Genomic DNA, 7,176 nt, shown 5'->3' with positions numbered 1-7,176 from the left:
GCACACACACAGGGCTGGCACACGTGTAGACACAAACACAGAGATCACCTGCAAACCTACACAGACCCACACTCACACCATGGGCGCTGCCACAGACCCCTACTGCTAGCTGCAGGGGAGTCGCGACAGAAAAGCAGTGGAATCCAATCTCAGCTTAATCAATAGGCAATCTCTCAAATGGAGTAAGTAAAGGTCTGGGCAGCAGCAGATCTGAATCTATAGTAGATCTGAATCTGAATCTACAGTGCGTGACTTTGGGGCGGTAACGTCACCTCTCCGTGTCTCAGTGTTTCTGTCTGTACAGGGTGAGTGTTGAAATAGCACAGCAGTTCTCAAACTTTCACGTGGAGTCCTGTCCCGAGGCTGGGGCTTCCCAGGTGCTGCTAGTGGTAAAGAACCCGCCTGCCAACGCAGGAGATGTAAGAGGTTCGATCCCTGGGTCAAGAAGATCCCCTGGAGAAGAAAATGGCAACCCACTTCAGTATTCCTGCCTGGAGAATCCCATGGGCAGAGGAGCTAGAGTCCATGGAGTCGCAAAGAGCTGGATATGAGTGAAGTGACTGAGCCAAGGCCACAAGTGTGAGGCCTTGCTCTAGGGCCACAGAAGCTGAGCCCAGAAAGGAGGTCATCTCCGGAACTGACAACCCCTTTGTAACTTTTGCCAAAAGCCCCCCTGATTATCACCAGCAGGTTTCCTGATCCCATATTAGTCAAAAATGCCTGCCTCCAGTACTCACCCTATAGCATCCTAACCTGTCACCTAAGGCCACTCTTTCAGCAGGAATTTTCTCTGTCTTGAGGCTATAAAAACTGGCTGCTGCTAAGTCACTCCAGTCGTGTCCAACTCTGTGACACCATAGATGGCACCCCACCAGGCTCCTCCTCCTCACCAGGATTCTCCTGGAGAATCCCAGGTAAGAATACTGGAGTGGGTTGCCATTTCCTGGCTACTAACCCATGAAAAGTGTCGGCTCTTCCATGAGCCACCCGCTGTCCTAACAGTGTCCTGTTGACTCTCCCTGATCTCTCAGGAGTTCGACCCACTGGGCTCTCAGCGCCCAAATTATCTCTGCTCTCTGTTCTTAGTAAACTCACTCCTTTCTGCAATACTCCATGTCTGGGAATTCTTTTCCAGCTCATGTTCAGACTGCCACGACATTTAACTCTAGTCCGAATCACCTGGAAGGCTTATTAAAACAGAATGCTTGGGCCTCATCCTAGGGTTTTTGACTCAATCTGGGTGGGGCTCCCTAATTTGCATTTTTAACAAGTTTCTAGCTGATGCTGGTCAGGAGCACCACACTTTAAGAATCAGAGGAGTAGAGGAACGCTCTTGTTTTTATTAGGTCTGAAAAATTTCAACTTTGGACAGAAGTCAGGACTAAATGTAAGTTGTCTCAGTTCTCAACCAAAGCTGATTCTGCCTGCAGGGGCCATTCGGCAAGGTCTAGAAACATTTTTGATTGTCTTGGAATCAGGATGTGTTGCTCCCTGCCTCTAGTAAGTAGATGCCTGAGATGCTGTTCAACATTTGAAAATGCCCAGGACAGTCCTCACTACAAAGAATTATCTTGTTTAGAATATCACTGGAAAAAGCCGAGGCTCTTTCAAAGATTTTTTTTTTGATGTGGACCATTTTTAAAGTCTTTATTGAACTTATTATGATATTGCTTCTGTTTCTAGGTTTTGATTTTTTTGGATCTGAACCCACCCCTGCTGCACTGGGAGGCAAGGTCCCAAGCACTGGACTGCCAGGGAAGTCCAGAGAAACCCTGCTCTAAGTGATCCAACTGGGCAAGACTTGGATTTGTATAAAAGTGGTGGACGTTGGAATATACCTCAGGGGATGATTGATGTTGACTTTTCATTTCCTGGAAGGAAAAGATCCTCAAAAACTACCTAACATTCTCTGAAGCTAGATTCTGCTCCTTGCTCCTGGATCTCACTCAAGGATGAGCAAGACAGTTACGCCTCTCAGGAAGCTTGCAGATTTCAGATCCCAGGGCAGCCGCCCAACAAAGCACCAGAGCTGGCTCCCAGCGGGGCATATTCCCAGAGCAGCATCCATCCGGGATCCGCATCCGGCAGGCCTTGCTCTGCTCTGCATCCTAGCTTAGGATGGCATAGGTGTTGATTACACCGTGTTCCCATTCTCTGCTTCCAACCCATGGGCTAACGAATGAGGGCAGTCCTCGTGGGTTCTGATTAGAATCTTCACATATCCGTCCCTAAATTTGCAGAATATCATAAGCCAGAAAGACTGTGTGTGTGTGTGTGTGTGTGTGTGGGGTGAGAACCACATATTCGAACCATTCCCTATTTCTGCACCTCATCCTGCCAATTACAATCTGCTTGGTGGTGTGAAACTGACAGCCCGCAGCAGTGATGGAGACAGGAGAACGATGAACAAGGGCTTTGTGCATTCTCAGCTTTAGAGAGAATGTTCAGTGGGGCGGACAGGCATGTAACTGGCAGGTTTAGGAATCAGTAAAAACTAAGAACTGGAAGTCCTAATTTATCGTCTGTTTCAGTACAAGGCTAGACACAGGCTATTTAATATAATGCATTGTTTACAAGTGGAGGAGAGTGGAAGTTATTGATGCATTACAAATGCAGGCAAATGCATCTCATAAGCCAAGGGGTAGGTAATAACAATTGCAGGAGACTAAATTTGACTTTAATCCCCTGAAGAATGGCATGCATACAGCTTAAAATGATAAAAGCTGGAGGGGGTGTGGGGAGAGGGAAGGAGGGAGGGAGGAGATCAAGGGAGACAGAAGGAGACAGAGTGGGTGGGTGGGGGGAGAGAGACAGAAAAAGAGAAATGAGAGCTGGCTTTCTCCTGGGATTATGCATTTCTCGATTAGGAAATAGAGTGGAAATTGAAGGAAAGATTTTTTTAAACCTTGTTTGGATAAACAAGCATCACGCTTGGCAGAGTGTTTTCAGTAGCAGGTCTGGCGTCATGGTCAAGCAGCTTGGAGTGATTTAAAGACCTGCCAATCCCTTAGATAACCCCCAAAGGCAGAAACAGAAAACAAGTCTTCGTTTGATCAGTGCGTGTAGGCTGTTCTGCGTCCCCCATCCCGGGGTCATTAGCACCTCAGCCACACTGGCTGGGTGTAAACAAACTTGCCCAGCCTTTGTGGTTAAAATTCCCCACTGTTGACACTTAGTGCCCAATGCTTTGGACATGGTCGATGTCCCGTGAACGTTGGCTGAGTGGACTTGGGGTGATGCAGACGCCCATAAAGAAGTGATATAGCTAGCCTCCATATTTCAGAGTCCCTGCAGGGAATGTGGCTTTGGAGTCAGTAAAATTGAGTCTACCCCCCACCCACACTGAAATCTCCTCTGCAACATTATTGACTGCAGCTGCTGCTGCTTAGTCACTCAGTCGTGTCCAACTCTTTGAGATCCCATGGACTGTAGCCTGTCAGGCTCCTCTGTCCATGGGATTCTCCAGGCAAGAACACTGGCGTGGGTTGCCATTTCCTTCTCCAGGGGATCTTTCCGACCCAGGCATCGAACCCACGTCTCCTGCATTGGCAGGCAGATTGTTTACCACAGAGCCATCCAGGAAGCCCACTGTGTGGCAAGCACTGTGCTAAAACATCCATGTAGCGTTTCTTTATGCTCCTCTCCAACTTAGGAGGCAGCAAGCATCATTTATTTTTAAAGATGTGGAGATTGAGGCATGGAGAGTTTTCACAGCTGGTGCTGCTGGGGGAGGCTGGCTCTGCGGGGCATCCTTGTCACTGCTGAGGATGTTCTTCGTGTGGACCTGAAGCTGGCCTCCCATTCCCACCCAGCAGTCCCCACGGGCTAGTGTGCCCGATGCCGGATTTCCACTATCAACACGGTTCACATTTGCCTAGTTTGTGGATGCGTTTGCAGTGCACCATCTGCCTTTTCTGGTGATCCAGGAGCAAACAGAGGGAGAAAGAAGACTGGCACTGAAGATCTTTCTATGAGAGCTCTCTGAGTGTGGAGCCAAGTGCGTCCAGCCTGGGTCATGGAGCACGGAGGCCCTGCTCATCACTGCGAGAAGCCAGTGTTTGTGGATCAGTCCGGGAGAAAGAAATGAACTTACTCTGGAGAACAAACAGTGGTGTCAGTGACCCATCTGTGTGCTTAAGCCGGCTGAATCCTGAAGGGAGCCAGTAATGTCACCTCTCTAGGCTAACGCCAATCTGGTAGGTCCTCAGTGAACATTCGTTGAGTATCTCATCAGACAGCATTCTGGCTGATGGTTGTGCTGCCAGCCCGTGTCCTCAGAAAGGCTAAGCCTGGAGAGGGAAAACATTTTTTTATTTGGAAGAATGATCTTGACCACTTGCCTCAGACTTTGGGTAATTAGACCTCACCATCCGAAGTACTATTTCCTTGCAGCTGGTTTGTATTTTGGGGCTATGTGTCTTCTGGGTGTTTGCCCTTGAGGCACGATGGGGCTCATCCCTAGTTTTCTGTGGGAACCTGTGGGCAAGTCAGCTCCTCTCTCTGGGATGTGTAAGACTTCCCTGGATATTCCAAAGAGAGAAGCTGAACTATTCCGTGGTTGGCAAGCCCTGTCCATTTTGATTATTTCCTTTCCTTTCTGAGAGCCAGTTCTTTTTCTGTTTGTTTGTTTTTTTTTAAATTTATTGGACTACAGTTGATTTATAATGTGTTAGTTTCTGCTGCACACCAAAGTGAATCATATATATATGTATATACACACATATATCCACTTTTTTTTTAGATTCTTTCCCCATGTAGATCATTGCAGAGTACTGAGCAGAGTTCCCTGTGCTATTGACATATGTCTGTGAGCAGTCAGTCAAGTTCGACTTTTTGCAACCCCAGGGACTATAGTCTGCCAGGCTTCTCTCTTCATGAAATCTTCAAGGCAAGAATATTGGAGTGGGTTGCCATTTCTTTCTCCAGGGGATCTTCCCAACCCAGGGATTGAACTTGCGTTTCTTGCATCACCTGTGTTGGCAGGAGGGTTCTTTACCAGCTGAGCCAGTGGGGAAATGCTGTTGACATATGTGTGTATGTGTTAGTCACTTAGTCATGTACAACTCTTTGCGACCCCATAGGCTGGAGCCCACCAGGCTCCTCTGTCGGTGGAATTCTCTAGGCAAGAATACTGCAGTGGGTTGCAATTCCCTTCACCAGGGGATCTTCCTGACCCAGGAATGAACCCAGGTCTCCTGCATTGCAGGCAGATTCTTTACTGTCTGAGCCACCAGGGAAACCCCTATTGACATATACATACTACTATATATATATATATATGTAAAATAGATAACTAATAAGGACCTACTGTACAGCCAGTTCTTCTAATGGCACCTTTTCACAGTCTAACAGGCTTGAAAAATTAGAGGCATCTTTGTCCTCGCTCCTGACTCTTATATCCAACCAACTGTCCTTTCTAGTGACTTTATCTCGGAAGTGTCTCCTACCTAGGCCAGTCTGGCCTTCATGATTGCTCACTCATGCAATGGCAGGAAGCTCTGAACTGGTTTTGTTGCCCCCAGCTCTCAATCCAGTTTGCCCCTGCACAGGCAGAGAGCTTCCAAATGCAGTGTTTACTGGTGACAATGAGCAGAACACCTTTTACCAAGGAACGATGAGGGAGGTGCGATGGAGCTTTGTGATGGTATTGGTGCATGATAAGGGATGCAGACATCGTGGTAGCTGGATCATTTAATGAGCACCTACTCTGTGTCAGACTGCTTCAAATGCTAGTCAAACATAATTTTTTTTTTTTTAATTTCTTGATAGGGATCATTTTCAACGTCTTTAGGTACTTGTTACAACATCGTTTCTGTTTTATGCTTTGGTTTTCTGGCCACAAGGCATGCAGGATACCTGACCAGGGAATGAACCCTCACCTCCCGCATTGGAAGGCAAAGTCTTAACCACTGGACTGCCAGGGAAGTCCCCACAATTTCTAATCTTTGTTAACAGGCTTGATGCCTCTATTATCATCTCAGTGGTAAAGAAGCCTCCTGCCAATGCAGGAGACATGGGTTTGATCCCTGGGTGGGGAAGATCCCCTGGAGAAGGGAATGGCACCCATCCCAGTATTCTTGCCTGGAGAATTCCATGGACAGAGGAGACTGGTGGGCTACAGTCCATGGGGTTGCAAAGAGCTGGACACAACTGAACGACCAACACTTTCACCTTTTTATGGGACCATCAGATGTATTTTGTTTTTCTCTTTTTAAAAAATATTTTTTGGCCACATCACGTAGCATATGGGATCTTAGTTCCCTGACCAGGGATAGGATCTACCCCCCTTGCCTTGGCAGCACAGAATCTTAACCACTGAACTTCCAGGGAAATCCCCATCATGTATATTTTAATACAAATACTGTTTTATAGACTCAGGGTCCAAACTTTCCTGTAGGATTATAACAAGGTTGCTCAGATTGAGATCTAAACCAAATCAGGGGGAAAATATTCTTTTATTTACATATATTTGATCGTTAAATACAGTTTCCGCCTATGGTAACCCACCCTCAACCAATCCTTAGAAAGTGAAAGTCTATAAAGGCAAAAAAATATGATTCGTTTTTTAAAGCTCATGTATCCTTGAAATGTTTCAGTTCTTAATTGAGTTCTTGATACAATAGCAGTGTTTTACTATGGTCAGAATGCAAGGAGAATCCAGTTTGGTTGGGGGCAAATCTGGTAAATTTGTTCTCACACAACAGAGAATGTGAAATGGTCAAAGAATCAAATCGAGCGGACTTCCCTGGTGGTCCAGTGGTTAAGAATCCACCTGCTAATGCAAGGAACACAGGTCTGATCCCTGGTCTATGAAGATTCCACGTGCTGTGGGGCAACTAAGCCTATGCACCCAAACTACTGAGCCTGAGCACCCTAGAGCCTGTGCTCTGCAACAAGAGAAGCCACCGCCGTGATAAGACCGTGCACCGCACCTAGGGAGTAACCCCGCCCGCCACAGCTAGAGAAAACCCACTCAGCAACGAAGACCCAGCACGACCGAATAGGAAATGAATACATAACATTTAAATTTTTTTAAAAAAAGAATCAAATCTAGGGCTACTGTTGGCAGAGAGGGTGTGCCAGAAGTAGCAAGCCAGTAATGATTTTGCAGAGGTGGGGAAGAGAAACATTTCTATATGGATTTGCAAAAGTTATTATTCCTATCAAAAGGAGCAA

General features: G+C 46.7%; 1 long non-coding RNA gene across 1 annotated transcript; it reads left to right on the top strand.

The window, feature by feature from the left end:
- The first annotated feature begins 1,265 nt into the window (after positions 1-1,265).
- LOC147366621 (uncharacterized) lies at positions 1,266-2,514 on the top strand. Its single transcript, XR_015169406.1, has 2 exons — positions 1,266-1,500; positions 1,684-2,514. It is a non-coding gene; the product is annotated as an uncharacterized LOC147366621 (long non-coding RNA).
- The last annotated feature ends 4,662 nt before the right edge of the window (positions 2,515-7,176 follow it).

This window comes from Bos grunniens, chromosome 8 (genome assembly GCF_055505025.1).
Source record: "Bos grunniens cultivar Pamir isolate PY7600 chromosome 8, Bosgru_T2T1.0, whole genome shotgun sequence".
NCBI lineage: Eukaryota > Metazoa > Chordata > Mammalia > Artiodactyla > Bovidae > Bos > Bos grunniens.
The sequence above is the reverse complement of the archived record's forward strand: the minus strand, read 5'-3'. Positions and strand labels throughout refer to the sequence as shown.